Source organism: Orycteropus afer, unplaced genomic scaffold (assembly GCF_000298275.1).
Source record: "Orycteropus afer afer isolate SDZICR_OR568_19922 unplaced genomic scaffold, OryAfe1.0 scaffold00045, whole genome shotgun sequence".
NCBI classification, from domain to species: domain Eukaryota; kingdom Metazoa; phylum Chordata; class Mammalia; order Tubulidentata; family Orycteropodidae; genus Orycteropus; species Orycteropus afer.
This window is the reverse complement of record NW_006921632.1, coordinates 1466325-1481247: the sequence shown is the minus strand read 5'-3', so window position 1 is coordinate 1481247 and position 14923 is coordinate 1466325. Positions and strand designations below refer to the sequence as shown.

The window sequence follows — 14923 nt, the reverse complement described above, 5'->3', positions numbered from 1 at the left end:
GAAACCCAAGGAGGGGTCGCTAGGAGTCGGGGCCGACTCGATGGCAAATAACAACAACAACACTGGTGAGTAGCAACTGGAGTCTTAAAAGCTTGTGAACAAACAGCCATCTGAGATACAACCACTGGTCTCTTCCTGTCTGGAGCAAAGATGAGTGAAGAAAAGCAAAGACTCAAGGAAACAATTAGTCCAAAGGATTAATGGACCACATGAACCACAGCCTCCACTAGCCTAGGACTAGAACTAAATGGTGCCTAGCTACTACTACGACCACTCAGGAACATGCTGCTTAGCACAATCAACCAAAAGGGCAGCATTTGTCCAAAAACAAAGGTCAGAGGGGAGAAAAGATGAGTGAATGGAAACCAGGAACCCAGGGAGGAAGTGGGCAGAGTGCTGTTACACTGAGGGGTTTGCAACTAATGTCATGAAACAAAATGTGTATGAATTGTTGAATGGGACACTAATTTGTTCTATAAACTTGACCCAAATCACAATAAAATTGTTCCAAAAAATATCAATTAGACCATAAGATGGCGCACAGTCTCAGACACCTCTCCTAAATTATAACGTGTCATCCAAAAAGCAATGCATATAAAACACAGACCAGATCTGGAACTCAGACCAAGAATCAAGAAAATAGCAACACTGGACCAACTAGGCTCTTAAACAAGTCCCTTGGTAGCACAGACAGTTTGTGTTGAAGTGCTAACCTAAAGGCTGATGGTTCAAATCCACCCAGCAGTATCACAGAAAAAAGGCCTGGTAATCTGCTTCCATTAAGATTACAGCCAAGAAGGCCCAATGGGGCAGTTTTACTTTGTAACAATGAGATTGCCAAGAGTCAGAATCCACTCTACAGCAACTAACAAGTTCTTAGGCAATTCTAGATGCTTGTTGATTCTGAAGAGTTAGGTTTACTTAGGATAATCCAAAAGCAGAACTAGCAAAATACAATTCTCTTCTCTATATATGCTAGAAGACCATATATTTTTATTAAAATTGTACAAAAGCAACTCTCAGGAATTGTTTAAAGATGACTAAAATATCTTTCTACACCAGTACTGATATTTCAGCCCAATTCTAACTCAAAATGCTAAAATTTATTCATCCTATTCAATGTCAATTTTGAAACCTGGTCTTCATCTTCCTGGTGGGTCACATTTTTATCCTTATGAATACTTTACTATTTCTCCTCCTTTTATTTTTTAACTCCATAGCTAGGAGATACACTAATGTGAAAGGAAACAAAAACAGTCGTATCGTAGTACATTGCTTTGCAGCTATAAAACAGCTGTCACTTTTCACTATATAGGCAGCTGCCTTTCAGGGAAGCTCAAATGATCCCTGTGTGTAGCAATGAAATCAGTTTGTGGAGCCCTTTAAACAAAAAGGTGCTAGAAAATCTCAGCTGTTATTGATGGGGAGCCCCAGAGGTGGAGAAGTCACTAACTTACAGATTCCCAATCTGTGAGTATCCCTAAGGGAGCAATTTGGCATCACGATGAAAGAATCTTAGCTTCATGTGATTGCTTTGAGCCCCCAATTTAATTTCAATCACCCAGCCAAGAGACAGACATCGTCCTCCAGAATAACATACTATTATATAGCTCTTACTGCAGGGTATCCTGGGAAAAATCTCTATCTCCTTCTTCCTCCCTCTAAAAATATCATTATTAGGAAACCTATACATCAGGTTTTTCAGATGCATCAAGAGTATTAAATACGTAAGATAAAGCAATAAAAGGTTGCTTAGGTTTTTCAGGAAAGAGCTTTAATGAAGAACATTGCAAAAACATTGCTAAATCTGGAAATTCCCAAGAAATCAACAATATGGGTTCTCTGTAGACAAGGAAAATCATTCCCAAAGACAATCTCAATACTACAAGATTCTTTCATATGAAAGCATTTCAGGACACCACTTTTCCCCAAATGTCCAGCTTCTGCTTCACCACATCGAAAGCCTCTATAATAGAGTGGCAGGCAGAAGGAGTATCTTGGAACCAAATGTTCTTATGAGCAAATCAACTGCAGAAAGAGTAAACACAGCACCCTCAGTCTAACATGAATGAAGATTAAAATAAGGAAAGAATTGAATTATTATTTTTCAGAAAACTATTACTAGTTCACGTTAAACTCTCCCTTTTTTCCTCTTTAAATTCTTCCCATTCTGAATTCTCCCATTCTTCGAGATCTAGTTATAAACTCAACAAATTCATTAGTCTTTCTTACCATTTTAGTCCAAAACAACCTCTTCTTTATTATCTACAACACTCATTTGGCAGATATAAAACATAACCTCCTATTGTTAATTTTGCATGCTCAAAAAAACTAATTTTTTATAGTGAAACAAAAACCTGCCCAACTAACAACTACACACACACCCTTTCTAATCTTTGCCCATTGCACTCATATTTAATCAGGTTGCAATCACAGATCATATACAATTTTGTGGGGTCTTTTCTATCATACTTCCATTAAGTTCCAAAGAGTTGATGACGTATTATCCATTTAACTATCTCTTATTTGGACAGTTAGGTAATTTCCAATTTTCCAGTTCTTCTGCCTGGAACCTCTTGTATGGTCACTGCCTCATCTTCAGATCTTTACTTAGATGTCGTTTTCTCAGTGAAGTCTTTCCTAACCACACTATTTTAAATTGCAGACTTTTCCCAAACACTTTCCTGCTTTATCTTGTTCCAAAACACTTTCTGCCATCCAACACACTATGTATATATTTACTTATTTTGCTTATTTTCTGTCTTCTCACACGAATTTAAGTTCCAAGAAGTCAGGGATTTTTGTGTTTTGTTCTTTGCTGAGCCCCTGGTGCTTAGTATAGTGCCTGATACTAGGTAAATGTTTCCTATTTGTTGAAGGAATCAAGTGAAAATTTCTGTAGACACATTTTTCTTTTTTTTTAAAGTGTGATTTGGGTGAAAATTTACAGTGCAAATTCACTTTCCATATAGCAGTTCACATACACTTTGTCTCATAATAGTGACCACAATTTACCCCAAGGGAACAGCTCCCCTCCCACATCCTCCCAATAGTTACCTCTTCCCTGTATCCAATCCTCCATGCACTCCTGCCCCCTGAGCTGTCTTCCTGTGCATAAACAGCCCCTCTTTCTCCCATGATTGTTCTCTCCAAGGAGTTTATCTACCTCAGGTAAATGTTCAACTCATATGCCTGTCTTTTTGTTTGGCTGGAAACCACAGGTGTGGGTTCAATTACAGACCTGAAGGGCAGCTAGGTGCCAGTCTCAGTGGTTCCATCAGGTTCTATCACCCAGAAAACCTGGTCCCCTCCTTCCCCCACAAATGATTTGAGTTTTGTTCCACATTGTTCTCCCTCCCTATCCAGGATCTCCTACATAGATCCTCTGAGTGGTTGACAGTGGCAGCCAGGCACCACCTAGTTCTTCTGGTCTCATAGTTGTATAGCCTGCGGATCACATGGTGTACCAGTCACTAGGACTAATACTTTCCATGAACCCTTGGTTTTCTTCATCCTTCTTTGCTCTGGATGAGAAGAGACCCATCGTTGCATCTAGATGGCAGCTTGCTAGCTTTTAAGATCCCAGTCGCTACTTGCCAAAGTAGGAGGTGTAACAATGTTTTCTGTAGTATGTTATGCCAATTGAGCTTGATGTCCCCTGCGACTATGGTCCCAAGCCCACAGGTTCAACTACTCGCTCCCTCTGGGTAGCTGGCAAGAAGGGACTAAAAAACATTTCATGGCTGTTGATAAATATTGTCAAAATATTGTCTAAAAGAGTTGTACTTTCCACAGCATTATAGGCCTACCAGATTTACTATGTTCAGTTATCTTTCTAGAGTCTGTCACCCCACATAAATAGCAAGATTCTTTGAGACCAAAAAAAAAAGGATTGTCTTATACTAATGCTTTGCACTTATTAAATACCTACAGAATAATTAAGCTATAGGAAAGATGTTTTCTCCAAACATCTCTAATAACTACAAAAGCTTATATACCCCACATATTAAAGAAAAGGAAAATGTCCTTTCTTTATTTAGGAGGGGAAAAAAAAGCGGCTTATCTACCCACCCCACCTTTCTACACACGCCTCTGCCTACGAATGAAATCCAGTGAAGAAAGGAATGTACGTCAAAGTTTTTTTAGAAACCCTAAAGGAAGTTTAAAAAGAAAGCCCTAGTTCCTGAGGCTGAAAATGAGGATGAGAAAGACAAGATGTCACTGCCTTGCCAACCGACCCGGATACACATAGCCCACAAACGAGGTAAGTCCCAGTCGATGCCGCCCCCGCCTCTCACAGAGCAGGCCTTCTCACTTCGAAAAATCCTTTCCTCAGTCAAGGGCAGGTTTGGTACTCCAACCATTCCAAAACTTGTTATGTAAGTGAGAGCCACTTTTTGGGTGGCTTCTGCCCTGTTAATTTACACCACCTCAAAATGACGCCCGCGTCTTTCAAAAACACCCAAAGCCAACGAAGAATCCCCCTACCCTCCAAGCCGCCAAAGCTCAGTCCGCCCGTGCCCCGGGAAAGCCCGAGTGGAGAGGCTGGAACTGCCCTGGACCCCGCAGCTGCCAAAGGTTATCCTCTCGGACGTACTCCCTCCTACAATAAATGCAGCGCCAGACGTACCTTTTCTCCGCAGCCCCCAGCGGTCACTTCGCCGGGGTCCGCCAGGCCCCACTTGGACTGTTTTCCACTTCCCACCGCGCCTTACCCAACGGCAAAGCAGGACCGCGCCGCCAGCTCCGGTTTGAAATCCTGTACCAACCAATCACAGAGCAATTTATTCCTCCCACACTTATCTCTTTACGCTAGGACGCACGCACCATTGCCACGGGAGCCGGGGATGGATTACAGGACTGGACATGCGCATTCTCGTAGAAAGAAGCCAGCAGAGCAGCCATTTTTACGAAGGTCAAGAGTTATTTCTCCGCTCCCTTTCCTGAAGTCATTCAAGACGCCATGTTGACTAAGGGCAAGTGGTACTTAAAGTGAAAATTATTCTTGGCTTCATCATCTCCCAGAGACAGGGAAATATAAGGCTTTCGGAAATTATCAACTGAACAGTGTTAGAATGGGAAGAATTCCAGAAGGGGATAAAATAGCAGTCATTAGCAACCACATTTATTGAACTATTATTACACATTCATTCATTGATGGTCTTGAAAGAAGGAATCCAGGCTGCACTGAGGGCATTTAGGGAAAAACAAGGCTCCAGGAATTGACCTATACTCATTGAGATGTTTCAGCAAATGGATACAGTGCTGGAGGCACTCACTGATTTATGCCACAAACTTTGGAGAACACTACTTGGCCGATAGACTGGAGGACATCCGTATTTGTACCCTTTCCAAAGAGAGGTGATCCAACAGAATGCGGAAATTATGGAACACTTCATTAATGTCACTGGGGAAAAAAAAAAAACCTTGCCATCAATTCTGAGCCATAGCAAAACCCCACTGGGTTTCTAAGACTAAATCTTTATGGAAGTAGATTGCCTCATCTTCCTCCTGGCTGAGTAGCCAGTGGGTTTGAACCACCAACCTTCTGGTTAGCAGCCAATGCCTTACCCACTATGCCACCAGAACTCCACTAATGTCACAGACAAGTAAACTTTTGCTGAAGATAATTCAAAAATGATTGCAGCAGTACATCAACAGAAAACTGTCAGAAATTCAAGCCAGATTCAGAAGAGGGCATCAAATAAGGGATATCATCGCTGATGTCAGATGGGTCTTGGCTGAAAGCAAAGAATACCAGAAAGATGTTTACCTGTGTTTTACTGACTATGCAAAGGCATCTGACTGTGTGGATCATAACAAATTATAGATAAGGTTACAAAGAATGGGAGTTCCAGAATTCTTCATCATACTCATGAGGAAGCTGTACATAGACCAAGAGACAGTCATTTGAACAGAACAAGGGGATACTTCATGGTGTAAAATCAGGAAAGGTGTGCATCAGGGTTGTGTCCTTTCACCATACTTACTCAATCTGTAGGCTGCGCAAATAATCTAAGAAGAAGAACGCAGCATCAGGTTTAGAGGAAGACTCACTAACAACCTGCAATATGCTGAAAGTGAAGAGTCTTTTTTTTTTTTTTTTCACTGGAAAACCATTTTTATTGAGATTCCACCAGCTGCACAGTCGCCTTGTGGCACTAAGCACCTTCTTCCTTTGCAATTCGGTCCTTCTTACGTGGTCCCATGAACACTTTCTTCTCCTCCGCAGTCTGGAAGTGGCCATGGCCAAACTTGGAGGTGGTGTCAATGAACTTGAGGTCTATCTTCTCCAGGGCCCATCGTTTGGTCTGTACCAGCAAGGACTTGAGGAGAGTAAGCACTCGCTTCTTGGTCCCCACCACGCAGCCTTTCAGCATGACAAAGTCATTGGTTACTTCACCGTAGTGGACAAAGCCACCCAGAGGGTTGATGCTCTTGTCAGATAGATCATAATCAGTGGAGGCATTGTTTTTGATCAGTTTGCCATCCTTGATAAGGTAGCCTTGGCCGATCTTGTATATGTTCTTATTGATCTCAGTGCAGTGATGGTAGCCCTTCTGCCCAGCACGTGCCACAGAGAAGGCCACGCAGGCAGGGTGCCAAGCCCCGATACAGGCAACCTTGCACAGCCCTTGGTGGGTCTTGCGGGGCAGTTTCTTGGTGTGCCAGTGGCTGGTGACCCTTTGTAGCCCTTGCCCTTGGTCACCCCGATGACGTCAATCATCTCGTCCTGCCCAAACACCTAGCTCACAGGCACCTGCTGCTCCAGCCTCTCCCAGGCCCAGTCCAGCTTCTCGGCCACTGTGCCTCCATTCAACTGGATCTCCATCACGTGGGCACAGGGGGAGCAGGCGCATCTGGGTGTGGGCGATGATGCGGATGACCTGGCAGTACTTCTTCATGCTGCTGAAGCCCTTCTCCAGCTTCTTCTTGCCATTCTCATCCTGCCACTTCTTGCAGTACTTGGTGAAAGCCTTCCTCTTAGATTTATGCCAGTTCTTGTAAAAGCGCCGTTTGCACTCATCACTGATGTGTTCTGCAAACATGGTCTTGAAAGTCCGGAGACCCTGAGGAGTTTCCACGTAGCCCACAATGCCTACCACCACCATGGGTGGCGTCTCCACAATGGTCACAGCCTCCACCACTTCCTTCTTGTCCACCTTGGACCCTGGCCTATCGACCTCCCGCACGATGTGGGTCATGCCAGCCTTGTAGCCCAGGAAGGCTGTGAGGTGCACAGGCTTGGTGGCGTCGTCCTTAGGGAAGCTCTTCTTCCCGCGGTGCCGGCTGCTGCGCTTCCGAGGCAAGAAGCCCAGGGACCCGTGCCTGGGTGCCGAGAACTTCCTGTGAGACATTCCGTCGTCGAATTCCGCCAGTAGAGAGGAAAGTGAAGAGTCTTGAAGCAATCACTGATGAAGATCAAAGACTACAGCCTTCCACGTAGATTACACCTCAACATAAAACAAAAATCCTCACAATTGAGCCAATAAGCAACATCACAGTAAATGGAGAAAAGATTGAAGTTGTCAGGGATTTCATTTTACTTGGATCCACAGTCAACACCCATGGAAACAGCAGTCAAGAAATCAGACGATATTGCACTGGGCAAATCTGCTGCAAAAGACCTCTTTAGAGTGTTAAAGAGCAAAGATGTCACTTTAAAGAGAAAGGTGCACCTACCCCAAGCTATGATATTTTCAATAGCCTCATATGCTTGTGAAAGCTGGCCAATGAATAAGGAAGACCAAAGAAAAGTTGATTATTTGAATTGTATTGGTGAAGAATATTCAAAACACCATGGACTGCCAGAAGTCATGGAAGACGTGCAGCCTGAATGCACCATAGAAGTAAGAATAGCCAGACTTCATCTCTCGTACTTTAGTCATGTTGTCAGAAGGGATCAGTCTTTGGAGAAGGATATCATGCTTGTAAAGTAGAGGGTCAATGAAAAACGGGAAGACTCTCAACAAGATGGATTGACACAGTGGCTACAACAATGGGCCCAAGCATAGCAAGAATTGTGAGGATGGTGCAGGTCCAGGCAAAGTTTCGTTCTGTTGTACATAAGGTGACTATGAGCCAGAACTAACTCAAGGGCACCTAACAACAACCTTCACTGATGCAAGGAGCTCTGGTGGTACAGTGGTTAAACCATTCAGCTGCTAACCAAAAGGTTGGCAGTTCAAACCCATCAGCTGCTCCACAGGAGAAAGATAAGGCAATTTGCTTCTGTAAGGATTTACAGCCTTAGAAATCTCATGGGGGCAATTCTAGAGAATCAACTTGATTGCAGAGGGTTTGGTTTTGCTAGGCATTGGAAAAAATGAAGATGATATGGGCTCTGCTTAAAGATAATACGGTCTCTGCTTTCCAGTAGCTACGAATGGAGGAGACAGTGTAGGGTAACAAAACTAAATACAAAATGAAAGTTCTATAATTCCATTTAACAAACATTCATTTAGAACCTGGCATTGTGCTAACACACAGGGACTTTTTTTTTTAATCTGAGTAACAGTGAAGAATCCATTTTACATTACAACCAAATATCATAGAATTCTACTTACCCTTACTTGTAACATACTCTGAACTTTTCAATTCTCCTTCCTCTCCTCCTTCCATATGGGTTTTCCCACCTCATTGAGTTTACTCTTCAATGAGCGCTACCCAAAATATTAAAAATACCATATTAGGGCATACAAAAGGAGCCCTAGTGGCACACCAATTAAGTACTCAGCTGCTAATGTAAAGGTTGGTTGTTTGGACCCACCTAGCAGCTCCGCATGAGAAAGACCTGGTAATCTGTAAAGATGACAGCGAAGTGAAACTGATAGTTCAACTCTGTCATGTGGGGTTGCTAAGAGTCAAAATCGGCTCAATGGCACCCAACAACAAAGGCATACAAGAAACAATGTAGTTTAATGGAATGATCACAGGTTTTATAACCAGAAATTCTGACTCCATTTTACAAATACCAATTGAACACTTTGTGTGATAAGCAAACCACGAACCAGATGCGTTTTCACTTTTTAACCCTTTGGTACTTACTTCCTTCAGTTGCAAAACAGAAATAATAACACCATCCCTATCTCGCAGGTTTACTTGGAGACCAAACAAAATAGTATGGATGGCCCCAATCCAAATTCCACTGCCATTGAGTCAATTTCAACTCATAGCAACCCATAGGGCAGAGCACAATAGCCCTATATAGTTTCCAAGCCTGTAAATCTTTACAGAAGCAGACTGCCTCCCTCATCTTTCCCCAGCAGAGTGGCTAGCAAGTTCAATCAATCAACTTTTTGGTTAGTAGCCAAATGCTTTAACCAGTGCATCACCAAAACCAAAACCAAACTCACTGCCGTTGAGTTGGACCAACTCATAGTGACCCTTCCTTGGGTTTCTGAGGCAGTACCACTACTGCGATGATGGGATCAAGTATAGCAGGGATTGTGGGGCTGGCGCGGGATCGGGCAGTGTTTCGTTCTGCTGTGCATGGGGTCGCTATGAGTCGGAAACGACTCGACAGCACTTAACAACAACAACAACAACCACTACAGATAGTAGATTGCCCAACCTTCCTTCCAAGGAGTGGTTGTTGGGTTTGAACCGCCAGCCATCTGGTTGTCAGTCAAGTGCCTTAGGCCCTACGCTACCAGAGCTCCCAGTGCATCACCAGAGGTCCTAATATGAATGCCAGTACTTTATAAACTGTGTTAATATTGTTAGGAAAGGGAAGAAGAAAAGAAATATTAACTGTATATATATTATTCCATTTAATCCTCCCAACAAACCTTCAAGGACAGGAGAGCTCATTGCATTATCCTGTGCCTCCTTAGATACTTATAACACAATGAAATAAGTACTAGAACACAGATATGTGTAAAGTGCTTTAGGAGCACAGAGAGTAGTGATTAATTCTATCTGGGGAGTGGGAGTGTTAGAAAAGCCTACAGAGACATGATACCTGAACTGGGCCTTGAAGTATAAGTAGGAATTTACCAGATAGAAGGGGGAGGAGGTGGGGGGAGAAGTTCCTGGCAATGGGAGGATCATGTGATCTCAAAACCTCCAAGGAATGAGGCAGGTGCCTATTTAATAAATAAACAAGCAAACAGCCTTGTGAAGGTTTAAGGCTGTGAAGGAACATTCAGGTGAAAGGGGATTCAGTGGATGTGATGCCTCTTGGGCAGCTTTGTTCTGAGGAGAGGAAGGAAAAGTTGGCAAAGCAGACTGGGCTAGGAAAGGATTGGACTTCATTGTATAGAATACACAAGGACAAGACAATGGGGCTTTTTACACTAAAGACTGGCTTGACTGGATTTGCATTTTAGATAGGTTATACGCTTAAGCAGCATGAAAGTTCTGAGAGGGAAAATTCTCACCATAAAGCCAGAGAGAGAGAATGAGAGCTGAATTAGGCCAATGGCAGTGGGGATGGAAAGAAGGGGTCAGACAGGAGAGAGATTCCTTAAGTTGATGAAATCAGGTGGACTTATAAATGATTGAACGTTGGGGATGAGGGAAAAAGGGGGCTTAGAATGACATGTACAATGGATCGAAACACTACCTGGTTCTGTGCCATCCACAATCATTGCTATACCTTAGCCCATTGTTGTAGCCACTGTGTTAATTCATCTTTTTGAGGGTCTTCCTCTTTTTGGTTCACCCTACAAGTTTGATATCCTTCTCCAGGGACTGATCCCTCCTGATAACCAGGACCAAAGTATGAGAGATGAAGTCTGGCCATTCTCTCTTCTAAGGAGTATTCCAGCTGTATTCCAGTTATAGTGATATCCAATTATTGAGTCCTAATCCTAAATAAAAGAATCTCTGGTGGTATAGTGGGTAAGGCATTTGGCTGCTAACCAGAAGGTTGGTGGTTCAAATCCACCTGCTGTTCCATGGGAGGAAGATGAGGCAATCTACTTCCATAAAGATTTACAGCCTTGGAAATGCAATGCTGGTCGTTATGAGTCAGAATCGACTTGATGGCAGTGGGTTTTAATCCTAAATAATCGGGGAGCCCTGGTGGCACAGTGGTTGAGTGCTTGGCTACTAACTGAAAGGTCAGCATTTTGTACCCTCCAGCCTCTCCACAGGAGAAAGATGTGGCAGTCTGCTACTGTAAATATTTATAGTATTATTCTCTGCCTTAGAGTCCTATGAGTCGAAATTCAACTTGATGACAATATTGTTGTTGTTGTTATGTGCCATTGAGTCTGACCCGACTCATAGCGACCCTTCCTTGGGTTTCCGGGGCAGTATCACTACGGAAGTAGATTGCCCCATCTTCCTTCTGAGGAGTGGTTGGTGGGTTTGAACTGCCAGGCTTCTGGTTAGCAGTCAAGTGCCTTAGGCACTAAGCTACCAGAGCTCCTAGGTAATCCTAAATAAAGGAGTCCTGGTGGTCTTCTTGGCCGCTAACCATCAGCAGTTCATGTTCTGTGGGAGAAAGATGAGGCAGTCTGCTTCCGTAAAGGTTATAGCCTTGAAAACCCTTGCTGCCGTTCTGACCCTTCCTGTTAGGACCACTATGAGTCGAAATATCCTCAATGACACACAGCAATAGTCCTAAGTACTCTTGTATGTGCCCACTTTTCTTCTTTGCACTGTCACCACCCTTGTCCAATTCAGTAGTCCTAACCACAATTGAGGGAGCTCTGGTAGCATAGTGGCTAAGACACTTGCCTGCTAACCAGAAGGCTGGCGGTTCAAACCCACCAGCCACTCCTCGGAAGGAAGGTTGGGCAATCCTACTTCCGTAGTGATACTGCCTCGGAAGCCCAAGGAGGGGTCGCTATGAGTCTGGGCCGACACGACTCCACGGCACATAACAACCACAATTGAAACTGTTGACCCCTCCCATGCATTCTTACACCTTGAGTAATCTTTTAAGAATGTAAGTCTGATCATGCTCACTCCCCACTGCCCCTGGCTTAAAATTCAATGACTTCAACCTGCCTTTGCAATAAGAACCAAAATCCTTAACAAAACTCTCTTCTTGGCTCTTGTTTGCCCCTTTGGCCATACTTTCTGCCCCTGTGGCTTTTGCAGTTCCTCAAGTGCACCAAGCTACAGTTCTCACACAGAGCCCTTGCCCTTGCTGCTGCATTTGCCCCAACACTCCTCCCCACCTCCAGTGCCCCTTCCCCTGGCTAGGTTCCACTCATCCTTGGTGTTAGGTGCCATGGATTTGGTTCTGACTCATAGCAGCCCTGTGTGCAACAGAACAAAACACTGCCTGGTCCTGCGTCATCCTCACAATCATTGTTGCTCACCCTTCTAGGCATCTTAAAGGTTTACTGCCTTGTTCAGGGGGGGTCACCTGGCCTGGTGCCATGCCTTTTTTGCAATAAGCTCCCCTACCACCCTGTTCTTCCCCTATTTCATACCTGTCACCTTATTTGTCTGGCTGTACCAGTTATATGGCCTTCTATGAGTCATTTGTGCCTTGGTTCACTCATCTATAAAATGGAAAAATAATACCTATTTTATATTGTTGTTGAAAGAAATAATGAGATACCCATCATTATTTACGTAAACATATTTACATGCTTACATAAACATACATCGTTATTTACATAAACATCAGCTCAGTGCCAGGCATACAGTAAGTGTTCAGTAAACAATCCTTATTTTCTCTGCTAGACTATAAACACGCAGAGGACTAGAGATGGGATCCTCTCTTTCACTGCTGTATATACTCTCTTGCCTTGCTTTTTGCAGCTCCAACAAATAGACATATGAGTGAGCTGAAGGGAGTTCCACCCCAATACCCAAATCCTTGTGTCCCAAGTGATGGAAGGAGGTTGGAAACACTATCCCTTCTACCCCTCTTTCTACCCAAGACGCCACTACACCCCTCTCATTCCCTTGAACCCATTTCCCTGCTGTACTAGTCCAGTGGGAAGAAAGCAGTGGAAAGGTGAAGTTAGAAAGGAGTGTGTGTGTTAGACACGAGGGGGTCCTAAACTATTATTTTCTGGGTAAGGAGGCACCCTGAACCTGTTCCTGTAATGGGAAAAGAATGGGATCTGGTGTCAGAAAACTTGGGTTCGATTCCCGGCTCTCCCACTTATCAGAAAGAAGCACGTTCTTAGTTCTTAGCCTGGTTACTCAATCTCCCGAGTCTGGAGAGACCTACTCGCTGGGTAGTTCCAAGGAGCCAGGGAAGAAATGGCTGTGAAAGGGTTTCTGTCTCCTGGAAGGCGCCGTATGAGGATCCGATCCGTTATTCTCATTAGGCGGGGCCCTCGCAGCCTGCGCAGGAGCCAGGCGTGGCGCTGGCGGACTTGGAGAGCCAGCACCCAAACCCCGCGCCCTCCACCCCGCCGGCGCCGCCGCCGCCTGGCGCAGGGAGCGGCTAATGGAATTTATGCTAATGCGGCGGCCGCGGGTGGCCACCCGAGCTCGCCCGCGCGAAGCGCCCTGGCGCCCAGCCCCAGGCCCTTCCTCCCCCGCATCTCGAGGAGCTGGCCACCAGCCCACATGTCGTGACAGAAGAGTTGTCACAGTCGATCGCTGGACACTGGACGGGCGGAGACCCATGCCGGGGCTGCGGTCCGTCTGGCCACTTCCCAGCGTTCGTCTTCATTCCCTCTACCCCCTACTGGGTTTCTACCTCTCAGTTCCTTCTCATTTGCTCTCTGTCTCTGGAGGTATTCCTCCCTATCTCCATTCTTGGATTGTTGTTCCCTGTGTCAATTAAACCAAGATGTTTAGAGCTCTTCCTGTGTTCTAGGCCGTGTCCTCCTAAGCACTAGGGCAGGGTGGGAGGGTGGCGTACAAAGACAGACACCCCTAATTCTCTGCAGAGTCCTGGGGTGGAACTGTATTCTGAGTGTTCATGGAGACATTAGAACTGTGCTTTGAAGGAAGGACTGGGCAGGCAGAGACAGGAAGCAGGATGCACTGGATGTGTTAACAGAAAATGGAAAAAGTCAATCCAGTGTGGCTGGAGTGCAAAGAACTTGCTTAGGAGGTAGGAGATAAAGCTGGCAGGAGTTTTGAGATTGCAGTGAAGAACTTTGAATACCAGCCCAAAGAAATTGAATCATGGAGGCACTAATGAGCCATTGAAGGTTTTTGAACAAATGGCATGCATGTACTTCCTCTTGTTTCTCTATGAGAAGTACTCTGGAAGGAGACTGCCTGGAATCAAGTTCTATTTCCACCACCTGTGACCATGTATGATGGGCAACTTAACTACTTTATGCCCCAATTTCCCCATCTATTAAATGAGATGATAATAATAGGTAAAGGGTTGTTGGGAAGATTAAATGAGATAATATTGGCAAAACTCTTACCATAGTGCCTAGCACACTGTAAGTACTCCTTAAAACCAAAAAAACTAAACCCATTCCAACTCATAGCAGCCTCCATTGGATTTCCAAGGCTGTAAATCTTTACAACAGACTGCTTCATCTTTCTTCTGCATAGTGGCTGTTGGGGTGAACTGGCAACCTTTCAGTTAGCAGCCAAGCACTTTAACCACTGAATCACTAGGGCTCCTAAGTACTCCATATTCTTACTGCCATGTAGTCAATTCCAACTCATAGCCACCCCCATTAGGTTTCCGAGGCTGTAAATCTTTACAGAAGTAGATTCGATTGTCCCATCTTCCTTCCTCAGAATGGCTGGTGGGTTTGAACCACTGGTTTTCTGGTTAGCAGCCAAATACCTAATTCACTCCACCACCAGAGCTCCTTAAGTGTTCCGTAGATGTTAGTTAGTATTTTGTCTCCCTGTTTCTTTCTTCTACTGATCATTCTTTTGTTGTTGTTGTTGTTCGTTGAGTGGCCCCGACTCATAGCGACCCCTCCTTGGGTTTCCAAGGCAGTATCACTACGGAAGTAGGATTGCCCAACCTTCCTTCCGAGGAGTGGCTGGTGGGTTTGAACCACCAGCCTTCTGGTTAGCAGTC

The 14923-nt window shown here is 44.5% G+C and overlaps 1 pseudogene; it reads right to left on the bottom strand.

The window, feature by feature from the left end:
* Positions 1 to 6161: 6161 nt before the first annotated feature.
* On the bottom strand, positions 6162 to 7358 carry LOC103194429 (annotated as a pseudogene).
* Between the last annotated feature and the right edge of the window lie 7565 nt (positions 7359 to 14923).